Raw genomic sequence first — 14,015 nt, forward strand, 5'->3', positions numbered from 1 at the left:
CCTCTGCATCTATAGGATAGAAAGTATCTCTGATCAACTGTGTTTTCCAACCACCATTGTCATCCAGAAGCTCGGAGACCCACTTAATACGTCTGTTCCTCTTAGGAGTAAGGACTTGGCTATTTGATAATCTTGGTAACCAGCAGTCACGCCAGATGCGTATACTGCTGCCATTCCCTACTCGCCACACCATACCCTTCTTCAGTAACTCCAGCCCATAGGCTATAGCTGACCACGAAGAAGATGGATTTCCAGTAAAAACTGTATCAACAATATTTCCTCGAGGATAGTAACGAGCCTTCAGTACTCGGGCGCACAAGCTGTTAGGAAACATGATTAACCTCCAAGCTTGGCGGGCCGAGTAATGCTTGATTGAAAAGACGCATGTCTCTAAACCCCATACCACCCTGAGCCTTGGATCGTGTCATAGTATTCCAGTTTACCCAATGGGTTTTACGTTTACCACGCTCAACACCCCACCAGTAGTCTCGGATCAACTTAGTGAGCTCATCACACAGAGAAAAGGGGAGTTTGAACACTCCCATGACATAAGCTGGAATCGCCTGCGCAATTGCTTTGATTAAAATTTCCCTGGCACTTTGGGACATGAGGCTATCTCCCCAAGCCATGAGATGTTGGCAAAGCCTAGACTGTAGGTTGATAAAGCGTCCCTTGTGCATACGCCCGGCCGGTGTAGGCAAGCCGAGATATTTTTCTTCAAACTCAGGGTTAACCACTTGAAGGATATTTCGGACTTCATCCTGTGTCTCTTGAGAGCAAGAATTACTAAATATGATAGAACACTTAGACGGGTTAATGAGTTGGCCCGTACCTTTGGCATACAGATCAATCACTTGCTTTACTCTCATTGCTTCATCAGCTGAGGCTCTAAAAAATAGTAAAGTGTCGTCTGCAAAGAGGAGATGAGATACCCCTGGTGCACCACGACAGATTTTGATTGGGGATATCCCAGCCTGAACAACTTCATTTTGTAGTAGAGCCGAAAGGCCATCAGCCACGAAAAGAAATAAGAAAGGTGACAAAGGGTCCCCTTGCCTTAAACCTCGTGTTGGAGAAAATGCTTCCAAGAGGGTTCCATTAAATTTGACTGAATACCTCACCGTGGTGACACATGCCATAATCCATTGTACCCACCGGTGAGAAAACCCCATTTTATGCATAGTAGACTCCAAGAACTGCCAATCAACTCTATCATAAGCTTTCGATAGATCCAGTTTATAGGCGCAATAAGAAGAATTCACACTAGAGCCGTGTTCCATGTAGTGCAAACACTCAAATGCTAGGAGGGCATTATCCGTGATCATCCGTCCAGGAACGAAGGCACTCTGGTTTTCAGATATAATCTCGCCCAGTAGTGGCCTCAATCTGTTCACAAGGCATTTTGACACTACCTTGTACAGCACATTACATAATCCAATTGGGCGGAATTCTTTCAGCTCGGTTGGATCATCAGTCTTTGGTATAAGAACAATTGATGTATCATTGGCACCTTCCGGCGTAAGACCCGTAGCGAAGAAATGTCTTACCGCCTTGATCACGTCCCTCTTCAAAATGTCCCAATTCCGCTGAAAGAAGCGTGCGGGGAAGCCGTCCGGGCCAGGAGCTTTTAAGGGACCGATCTGAAAAAGAGCATCAGAAATCTCGTCGTCTGAGAATTCCTTACACAGGTCAATATTCATCTCGGCAGTAATTTGTTCCTGGACCAAGCCAGTTATGGGAGTACTGTCAAGAGAGGGATCACGGGTATACAAAGACTGAAAAAAAGACACAGCCATACGCTGCATATCCGATGGGACAGTCTGAACCACACCGTCTTCATCTTTTAACTTGGCTATCTTATTTTTCCTTGCACGCCAGATAGCCTTCCTGTGAAAGAATTTTGTATTTCTATCACCTTCCTTCAACCACTCTATCCGTGATCTTTGCATCCAAAGCATTTCCTCCTTATATAGGAGTTCATTCATCATATCACTTGTAGCGCGGATTTCCGAACGGGGGGCATTACACTCATGCAGTGTTTTCAGCTTCTGACGAAGTCGAGCCAGTTCTCTTGTAATATTACCGAATTTCCTCCTACCCCATGAATGCAACTTCTTCATCATAGCTTGTAGGCCCTCTGTAACAGAACCAAGGTCATCTAGCGGACCAAGTTCCTTCCATGATGTGTCAATAACTTCCTTCATAGCCGGATCACGCTCCCAGAAAATTTCATATCTCAAATGTCGCCCTTGGATAGCAGGCCGAGATTCTTTTGACACCATCAGGAGGAGAGGGCAATGATCAGAACACGGGCTGACGAGGTGCACCACAGACGAATCCGAGTAAATGTCACGCCAGCTATCGTCAGCGAAAAAACGATCAAGACGGACTCGAACATTGCTGTTGCCTGCCCTCTTGTTATCAAAGGTGAACGGAAGACCAGAAAAGCCTAAATCGGTCAGTTCACAGACTTGAATACAGTCACGGAATGCTACCATTTGGGCTTCTGGACGTAGACACGCTGAGAAGTGCTCATACTGCCAAAGTGCTTCATTAAAATCTCCCATAACAAGCCACGGTAAGTTCGAGGAAGCCTTCAGCGTGGAGAGAATCGTCCACATATGATGACGATCACAGACCCTTGGCTCCCCATAGACAAATGTGACATGAAATAAAGGATCGCCTGGCCTTAGCCTCACATGCGCGTCAATAAATCTCGGACCAGAGTCCTTAACATCCATGAATATGCTCTCGTGCCAGAAGAGGGCAAGACCCCCACTCATACCCACACTATCCACTCCGAAGAAACCACGGAGACCCAATCGATTCCGAAGCCGTCGGACCCGGTCAATTTTCTGACGAGTTTCACAAAGAAAAACCAACTGGGAACTATGTGTTCTAAGAAGAACAAGGAGCTCGTGAACTGTCGAAGCGTTCCCTATACCCCGACAGTTCCAGCTGATCCAACTCATTGGTCCCGGCGGTCACCCTCGAGGGATGCCGCCGATCCAGAATTTCCTGAAACAGATGTGCCATCTTCTTTCTTGTGTCTCTTTTTGTCCTTCACTGGATGATTTTCCTCCTCTCCCCGATTTTCGCAGTTCACATCCTCCACCGAATTGGACAGAGCCAAAGCCCCGGTATCATCTGGCCTAGCTTGCTCAAAAGCAAGCCTTTTCTTAGCCGATTTTTCGGCATCAGACATATGGTGATCACCAGGCTTGATGGGACTAGAAGCAGTATCGGAGAGTTCCATGTCCTCAGGGTTAATCCTTCTCTCAGGATGGTGGCGCCAATCAACATAGGTGCCCCTGCCCCGTGCTGTTCCTCTCCCTGGCGGGCCTCTCCCAGAAGAGTCATACATTGCACCACGGCCGCCTGCATGCATTGACATATCACGCCCAAAAGAAGGGCCCCGTGCTGAGCCAGAAGCACGCCCACGACGTGAAAAGGCATGGATCCAATCACCAAATTTCAGCTCTTTCTCCTCAAACACACCCGTACCACATTCCTTGTACTCATGTCCTATGAGCCCACATGCATAACATAACATACCAAGCTTCTCGTACTTAACAGCGAAAATCGATCTTTTTCCTCCCAAGGAAATTGAGACAAAGCGAGTTAACGGCTTATGAACATCTTGTTTCATACGCACTCGTACAAAGTCACCTTTGAAACCTCCAGCCGGCGTCATCTCCACTGTGATCACCTCACCAGCCTGGCGGCTGACCAATTGTGTCACCACCTCCTTCTTGCGGTAAGCTTCCGGTATCTTATGGATTTGAATCCAGACAGGCATGAACTCAAGAACGACCAAGTCTGGATCAGAGATACCATCATACGGAGCAAGGATCACAGTCCAATCACGAAATAACCAGGGACCCCGTTCCATAACCTTTTCCCAATCACCAAGGCAGAAACATTGAATCACAAATTTGTTGGCCCCCACTGGCCTGATCGAAATCTCCCTTGCTGGATTCCAAGCAGCTCTCATCTGCTGAAAAAACACCTCATGGCTGTATCCTTTGTTGCAATTCACACGAGCCACCGCTAACCAGCGAGTGCTCTCCTCCAAGTTGACATCTGCTTCTTCAAGAATCAGATCGTCGAATTCCTCCTCTCCAATCTCAAGGCGATCGAAGAGAGAATCAATACCACCGCTACCCATTGCCTCTGAACATGCCTCCCTATCAGCCGCCTGCTCCATCGGCGGCGTGACTCGATCAGATCTAGCTTTCCCAGGGTCCGGAATTTCCTCCGATCCCAGGTTGGATGAAGACTGGTTGTCAGCCATGGTGGTGAAAACAGAAACCCTAGATCTTCCCGAGAGCCTCGAGTACGATGACGGGACTTGAGATGCCTTTATGACGACGAAGAAGAACTCTCCCAATGAGTTGTAGACGGGGACGGCCAGAGATACTAGCCGGAAACAGGTCGGAGAGGGGTCGGAGTGGAGGACTAGGAACTCGCCGCCAGAATCGCCTGGGGGAGGACGGAAACCCTAGGGGTACTTTTTGCCATTAGTTGTATTCACTTGATAAAAGCATCTATATCATTCCATTTGAGTTGTAAATTCAACACAGGAAATATGTACCACAAACGTCGTGAGCAACATTTTAGTGTGTCTTGAATCCAATAAAGATGGTTGCGTCCATCAAGTAATCTCGAGATCGTGGGTTTCTTCCTTTGAAAAAGACGAGAAAATTGCATATTGCTACCACAATTGCGGCTAGGGCTTCAGAAAACTACCACTTTTCAGGTCAACTGCAAAAAACTACCACTTTTGCGTTTAATGGTGTCAAAAAACTACCAGTTCTGTGTAACAATCGGTTTGGCCCATTTGATCAAGTTTTTGACAAAGATGGCCCACCATGTCATTCAGATAGAAAACTTGATCAAATGGTGGGCCATCTCTGTTAGAAACATGATTAAATTGGACCAAACCGAGTGTTACACACAATTGGTAGTTTTCTGAAGCAATTAGACGCAAAAGTGGTAGTTTTTTGCAACTAACCAGAAAAGTGGTAGTTTTTTGAAGCCCTAGCCTCAATTGTGGTAGCAATATGCAATTATGTAGAAAAAGACTGAATCCAATAACTTACATTTAGCCACATATGCTCTCATATAGATCGAAATCGACCAAGGGAATATATTAATATCGAGAAATACCAATTTCACTCAGGCTCTGCAACAACGCGATACGCTAATGACAGTACGGATGTACATAGACAAGAAAAAAAACTAAGAAAATAAAATCCCGCTATGGATCAAAACAAACATATGCTCAGATTGGAACCCTTGTTTTTAAACATAAGGCCCTTGGCCCGGCTTTATATATAAAGCCCTCATGGCGATTGGAACCCTTATTGAACCGCTGAGTAATAAGATGCTTGTCATGTTGAAAATTTTGCACGCAAATAAGTTATGAGCGATGTGTTTGGTTGAGATAAGTGTGGAAGGTTAGAGTAATGTACTTTTTTAATCCCTTCACCGTATTGCTTCGATTTATTGGATGGATAAGAAGCCAACTATGGTCAACTTCATTAAAACTCGGTTTTATGACAAGACCTGATGATTTACTCCCTCCGTTTCATAATAGTATTTTAGAAATCACTCAGGCTCTGCAACAACGCGATACGCTAATGACAGTACGGATGTACATAGACAAGAAAAAAAACTAAGAAAATAAAATCCCGCTATGGATCAAAACAAACATATGCTCAGATTGGAACCCTTATTGAACCGCTGAGTAATAAGATGCTTGTCATGTTGAAAATTTTGCACGCAAATAAGTTATGAGCGATGTGTTTGGTTGAGATAAGTGTGGAAGTTAGAGTAATGTACTTTTTTAATCCCTTCACCGTCTTGCTTCGATTTATTGGATGGATAAGAAGCCAACTATGGTCAACTTCATTAAAACTCGGTTTTATGAGAAGACCTGATGATTTACTCCCTCCGTTTCATAATAGTATTTTAGAAATCAATTCGATAAACCAACCCTTTAAACACACATGGATAATAAAAACCATTAAATAAAACTAATATTTAGATAAAGGGAGTAACCAATGAACAGCTAGTTGTTTCCTAATTCAGAAGCGTGCAGTTTTTTATGTCCAATAAGAGGTTGACAGCTGTACAACAAAAACAAATGAAAAAGTATAAAAAATTGTCTATTTCTCATCTTGTAAAACAGGAAAAAAAAATTGGGCCTTTTCCTCTCAGATTCTCATTTCTTCTGAACTTTTGGGTCCATTTTTTTAGTCCAGGAAATAACCATTTTAACCTAGGTTACAACATTTCTCTAGTACCGCAATGCTGAAATTTGTCATTGGATCACATTGCAATATTTTATATGGGTGCGAGTCCATCACGTCATTCATCCAACGACATGACTCCATTATTAATTGATGTTGTTGTCCATGATCAAGGCTATTAATCAATAGATTATTTTACTAGGGACAAGGTTTTGTTTACATACCATACATGTACTAATGTTTCCGCCTAATACAGTTATAGCATAATATAAAACTTATTATGAATATTACAGATATGAAAATAAAATATTTTTATTTATTTGCCTCTAGGGCACATATGTGACACACTCTATTGAGATAGGCTTTCGGTTGAGTAGCTTCACCACATTGTCATAGAGAACTCTATTCCCTAGATATTTTGCATCTCTTTTAAAATTGATTATTGGTGTTTCTCGGTGTGAGATTTTTGAGCTTGTTTGGATAAAAGTAAACTATAAAAAAGCTCACGGATTAATAAGTGTTATATGGTTTTCACTATTGAACACCAAAATAGAAAACCCAAAAAAAGATGTGTTTCACTACCCTTATAGCCGATCTCATGCACTCAACCAAACATGCCTCAAAATATTTGAAGTTTGTGTCACAAACTATAAGAGAATAGGAGTAAAATTTCTATGCAAGTTTATTGTTGGTTAAAGGCAACTGATGTCTACGGGTGCTTCTATTCTTGTAGACAGTGTTGGGACTCCAAGAGCAGAGGTTTGTAGAATAGCAGCAAGTTTTCCCTTAAGTGGATCACCCAAGGTTTATCGAACTCAGGGAGGAAGAGGTCAAAGATATCCCTCTCAAGCAACCCTGCAATCACGATACAAGAAGTCTCTTGTGTCCCCAACACACCTAATACACTTGTCAGATGTATAGGTGCACTAGTTCGGCGAAGAGATAGTGAAATACAAGTAGTATGGATGTATATGAGTGGTAATAGCAATCTGAATAAAATATGACAGCGAGTAAACATGCAACAAAACAGTAAATAAGCGGTGTTTGCAGTATTGGAAACAAGGCCTAGGGATCATACTTTCACTAGTGGACACTCTCAACATTGATCGCATAATAAATAATAACTTCTCTCATTTGTGCTATATACACTCTTTTGTTGGATGACAAACATCATTCGTTGTGTAGGGCTACAAGAGCACCTCAATGTCGGAGTTAACAAGCTCCACAGCATTCGATGTTCATATTTAAATAACCTTAGAGCATAATAGATCTTTGCAAAATAAACCGAGTACTAACATAGTATACGCACTGTCACCATTACACTATGAAAGGGGGAATAGATCACATCAATACTATCATAGCGATAATCAACTCCATAACCTACAAGAGATTATGATCATAATCTACGACAAGAACCACACGATGCACACACTGTCACCTTTACACCATGCAGGAGGAATAGACTACTTTAATAACATCACATGAGTAGCACATAGACTAGTAGCGATACAAAGCTCATATGAATCTCAATCATGTAAGGCAGCTCATGAGATCATTGTATTGAAGTACATAGGAGAGAGATTAACCACATAGCTACCGGTACAGCCCTTAGCCTCGATGGAGAACTACTCCCTCCTCATGGGAGACAGCAGCGGTGATGAAGATGGCGGTGGTGTCGATGGAGAAGCCTTCCGGGGGCACTTCCCCGTCCCGGCGGCGTGCCGGAACAGAGACTCCTGTCCCCCAGATCTTGGCTTCGCGATGGCGACCGCTCTGGAACTTTTCTCGTACCGTGGCTTATTCGTCTCGAGGTTTTAGGTCAGGGAGGCTTTATAGGCGAAAGGGCGGAGTCGGAAGGGTCTCGGGGAACCCACACACCAGGGGGGCGCCCCTCCCCCTGGGCTGCGCCGCCACCATGTGTGGTGGGCCTGTGGCCCCCCTCTGGCGGCTCTCGGGTGTTCTGGAAGCTTCGTGGAATTTTAAGACTCTGGGCGTTGATTTCGTCCGATTCCGAGAATATTTCCTTACTAGGATTTCTGAAACCAAAAACAGCAGAAAACAGGAACTGGCACTTCGGCATCTCGTCAATAGGTTAGTTCCGGAAAATGCATCAAAACATCATAAAGTGTGAACAAAACATGTAGGTATTGTCATAAAACAAGCATGGAACATCAGAAATTATAGATACGTTGGAGACGTATCAGCATCCCCAAGCTTAGTTCCTACTCGCCCTCGAGTAGGTAAACGATAACACAAATAATTTCTGAAGTGACATGCTACCATCATAATCTTGATCAACATTATTGTAAAGCATATGACATGAATGAAGTGATCTGAAGCAAAAGATTGCTAACAAAAGATAATGACTAAACAAATGAATCATATAGCAAAACTTTTCATGAATAGTACTTTCAAGACAAGTATCAACAAGACTTGCATAAGGGCTAACTCATAAGCAATAAATTCAAAGTAAAGGCATCGAAGCAACACAAAGGAAGATATAAGTTTCAGCAGCTTGCTTTCAACTTTCAACATGCATATCTCATGGATAATTGTCAACACAGAGTAATATGATGAATGCAAATAAGCAAGTATGTAAGAATCAATGCACAGTTGACACAAGTGTTTGCTTCTAAGATGGAAGGAAATGGGTAAACTGACTCAACATAAAGTAAAAGAAAGGCCCTTCGCAGAGGGAAGCAGGGATTAAATCATGTGCTAGAGCTTTTCAAGTTTTGAAATCATATAGAGAGCATAAAAGTAAAATTTTGAGAGGTGTTTGTTGTTGTCAACGAATGGTAATGGGTACTCTAACTACCTTATCAACCAGACTTCCAAGAGCGGCTCCCATGAAGGACGTTATCTCTACCAGCAAGGTAGATCATCCCTCTTCTCTTTTGTTTACACATGTATTTTAGTTTCATTATTTATGGTTGACACTCCTCCCAACCTTTTGCTTACACAAGCCATGGCTAACCGAACCTCGGGTGCCTTCCAACATTCACATACCATGGAGGAGTGTCTATTTGCAAAATTAAGTTGCTTACTGATGAATCAGGGCAAAACATGTGAAGAGAATTATTAATGCAAGTTAATTAATTGGGGCTGGGAACCCCATTGCCGACTCTTTTTGCAAAATTATTGGATAAGCGGATGTGCCACTAGTCCATTGTGAAAGTCTGTCAAAACTAAATGACAAGATTGAAAGATAAAACACCACATACTTCCTCATGAGCTATAAAACATTGACACAAATAAGAGATAATAGCTTTTGAATTGTTTAAAGGTAGCACATGAAGTATTTACTTGGAATGGCAGGAAATACCACATAGTAGGTAGATATGGTGGACACAAATGGCATAGGTTTTGGCTCAAGGTTTTGGATGCACGAGAAGCATTTCCTCTCAGTACAAGGCTTTGGCTAGCAAGGTTGTTTGAAGCAAACACAAGTATAAACCGGTACAACAAAACTTACATAAGAACATATTGCAAGCATTATAAGACTCTACACTGTCTTCCTTGTTGCTCAAACACTTTTACCAGAAAATATCTAGACCTTAGAGAGACCAATCATGCAAACCAAATTTTAACAAGCTCTACGGTAGTTCTCCACTACTAGATTTAACTACATGATGCAAGAGCTTAAACATGATATATGAGAGCTCAAAACAATTGGCAAGTATCAAGTTATTCAAAACCATATGAAGCATTTTCTGATTCCAACCAAATAGCAACAAGTGAAGCGATCAACTTTCGCCCTTGAACATTAAAAGCATAAATGAAGAACACTAGTGTTCATATGAAAAAGCGGAGCGTGTCTCTCTCCCACACAAGGATGAACTTATTCAGAGAATGAAAATAACAAAACAAAAATAAAAGCACACAGACGCTCCAAGTAAAGTACATAAGATGTGACCGAATAAAATATAGTTTCAATAGAAGAAACCTGATAAGTTGATGAAGAAGGGGATGCCTTGGGCATCCCCAAGCTTAGACGCTTGAGTATTCTTGAAATATGTAGGGATGAACCACGGGGGCATCCCCAAGCTTAGGCTTTTCACTCTTCTTGATCATATATCATCCTCCTCTCTTGACCCTTGAAAATTTCCTCCACACCAAACATCAAGCAAACTCATTAGAGGGTTAGTGCATAATAAAAATTCACATGTTCAGAGGTGAAACAATCATTCTTAACACTTCTGGACATTGCACAAAGCTTCTGAAAGACAATGGAACAAAGAAACCCATTCAACATAGCAAAAGCGGCAATGCGAAATAAAAGGCAGAATCTGTCAAAAACAGAACAGTCCGTAAAGACGAATTTGGCAGGGGCACTTAACTTGCTCAAATGGAAAAACTCAAAACTAATGAAAGTTGCGTACATATCTGAGGATCACACACGTAAATTCGCAGAGTTTTTTGAGTTACCTACAGAGACTTCTGCGCGAATTCGTGACAGACAGCAAATCTGTTTCTGCGCAATAATCCAAATCTAGTATCAACTTTACCATAGAGATTTTACTTGGCACAAAAACATGATAAGGAGAGGTTGCTACAGTAGTAAAAAACTTCCAAGACTCAACAAAACAGTAGCAAAATAAACACATGGGTTATCTCCCAAGAAGTTCTTTCTTTATAGCCATTAAGATGGGCTCAGCAATTTTAATGATACTCTCGCGAGAAATAAGAGTTGAAGCAAAAGAGAGCATCAAGGAACAAATCAAAAACAAATTTAAGCCTAACCCACTTCCTATGAAAAGGAATCTTGTACACAAATAAATTCATGAAGAACAAAGTGGTAAGCATAGAAAAGCAACACAAGCGCAATTTCAAGATTCTCAACATAAAGAGGGGAAACTTAATATTATTAAGATGCATATAACCATGTTTCCCTCTCTCATAATAACTTTCAGTAGCATCATGAACAAATTCAACAATATAACTATCACATAAAATATTCTTGTCATGAGCCACATGCATAAAATTATTACTCTCCACATAAGCATAATCAATTTTATTAGTTGTAGTGGGAGCAAATTCAACAAAGTAGCTATCATTATTATTCTCATCAAGTGTAGGAGGCGTAGTATAATCATAATAAAATTTACTCTCCATAGTAGGCGGCACCAAAAGACCACTATCATTATAATCATCATAAATAGGAGGCAAAGTATCATCAAAGAAAATTTTCTCCTCAATGCTTGGGGGACTAAAAATATCATGCTCATCAAAACCAGCTTCCCCAAGCTTAGAATTTTCCATATCATTAGCAACAATGGTGTTCAAAGCGTTCATACTAATATCATTGCTACTAGCATGCAAATAAGATTCCATAGGTTTTTTAATTTTCGCAACAAACAATCCATGTCTTAACTCAGGAAATAGAATAAGAAGCTCATTGTTACTTTCCATTATGCCTAACTAGTGTAAACAAGAAACCAAAAGATGCAATTGCAGGATCTAAAGGAAATAGCTTCGAGCACTCACACACCGGCAACAATGCTAAGAAATAACTTAGTAGTTGGAGGATGTGAATACCTTTTACCTTACCTCCCCGGCAACGGCGCCAGAAAATAGCTTGATGTCTACGGGTGCTTCTATTCTTGTAGACAGTGTTGGGCCTCCAAGAGCAGAGGTTTGTAGAACAGCAGCAAGTTTTCCCTTAAGTGGATCACCCAAGGTTTATCGAACTCAGGGAGGAAGAGGTCAAAGATATCCCTCTCAAGCAACCTTGCAATCACGATACAAGAAGTCTCTTGTGTCCCCAACACACCTAATACACTTGTCAGATGTATAGGTGCACTAGTTCGGCGAAGAGATAGTGAAATACAAGTAGTATGGATGTATATGAGTGGTAATAGCAATCTGAATAAAATATGGCAGCGAGTAAACATGCAACAAAACAGTAAATAAGCGGTGTTTGAAGTATTGGAAACAAGGCCTAGGGATCATACTTTCACTAGTGGACACTCTCAACATTGATCGCATAATAAATAATAACTTCTCTCATTTGTGCTACATACACTCTTTTGTTGGATGACAAACACCATTCGTTGTGTAGGGCTACAAGAGCACCTCAATGCCGGAGTTAACAAGCTCCACAACATTCGATGTTCATATTTAAATAACCTTAGAGCATAATAGATCTTTGCAAAATAAACCGAGTACTAACATAGCATGCGCACTGTCACCATTACACTATGAAAGGGGGAATAGATCACATCAATACTATCATAGCGATAATCAACTCCATAACCTACAAGAGATTATGATCATAATCTACGACAAGAACCACACGATGCACACACTGTCACCTTTACACCATGCGAGGAGGAATAGACTACTTTAATAACATCACATGAGTAGCACATAGACTAGTAGCGATACAAAGCTCATATGAATCTCAATCATGTAAGGCAGCTCATGAGATCATTGTATTGAAGTACATAGGAGAGAGATTAACCACATAGCTACCGGTACAGCCCTTAGCCTCGATGGAGAACTACTCCCTCCTCATGGGAGACAGCAGCGGTGATGAAGATGGCGGTGGTGTCGATGGAGAAGCCTTCCGGGGGCACTTCCCCGTCCCGGCGGTGTGCCGGAACAGAGACTCCTGTCCCCCAGATCTTGGCTTCGCGATGGCGGCGGCTCTGAAACTTTTCTCGTACCGTGGCTTATTCGTCTCGAGGTTTTAGGTCAGGGAGGCTTTATAGGCGAAAGGGCGGAGTCGGAAGGGTCTCGGGGAGCCCACACACCAGGGGGCGCCCCCCCCCTGGGCCGTGCCGCCACCATGTGTGGTGGGCCTGTGGCCCCCCTCTGGCGGCTCTCGGATGTTCTGGAAGCTTCGTGGAATTTTAAGACTCTGGGCGTTGATTTCGTCCGATTCCGAGAATATTTCCTTACTAGGATTTCTGAAACCAAAAACAGCAGAAAATAGGAACTGGCACTTCGGCATCTCGTCAATAGGTTAGTTCCGAAAAATGCATCAAAACATCATAAAGTGTGAACAAAACATGTATGTATTGTCATAAAACAAGCATGGAACATCAGAAATTATAGATACGTTGGAGACGTATCGGCAACCTCCAAGCATTGTGTTGTTGGTTTCAACTAACTAATATTTGGGTCATATCTTAAAGACCCGCAATCCACAATAGTGCCATCTGATCACATGTTGGTTCTAAGTTGGAGCTTGTTTGGGGAATGATATATTCTAATTTCTACCGGGTCCTATCTAGTTATATATGGCAAATTTTCAATGTCAACTCAAGTCACTAAAAGTCCAATCAACTAGTTATGATCAACAAGTGAAAAGAAAAAAACTAAGAGAAAGAGTCAAAGCATGAAATCCATGGAAAAACAGAACATTCAATAGATGATAGAACATTCAATGGAGGGATAAGTGAGCTATTCCATGTGTGGTTCATGCATCACAACCCAATCGGAACTTCAAAGATGGACCCATTTATTTTCTTACACCTACTATTACCCATAGGCGGATCTACCATCCCTGTTGCCCGGGCAGCCGCCCGGCCTTCCGGCCGGCCGGCAAGCCTATTTTCGCCCGTATTTCATATGAATTTTATGAAAAATTAGCATACTAAGCATGTTTGTACGGGCTTCAAAATTCTCTTGGGTCCGCCTATGCTATTACCCGAGTAGCTTTTATCATCTATCAAGGATTTGTAGTTATAAATAGCTCTAAATGGTCACGTAACGCGTCCAATATCACTTAAACCAAACTTAAAAACATAGTCCTAG

This window comes from Lolium rigidum, chromosome 4 (assembly GCF_022539505.1).
Source record: "Lolium rigidum isolate FL_2022 chromosome 4, APGP_CSIRO_Lrig_0.1, whole genome shotgun sequence".
NCBI classification, from domain to species: domain Eukaryota; kingdom Viridiplantae; phylum Streptophyta; class Magnoliopsida; order Poales; family Poaceae; genus Lolium; species Lolium rigidum.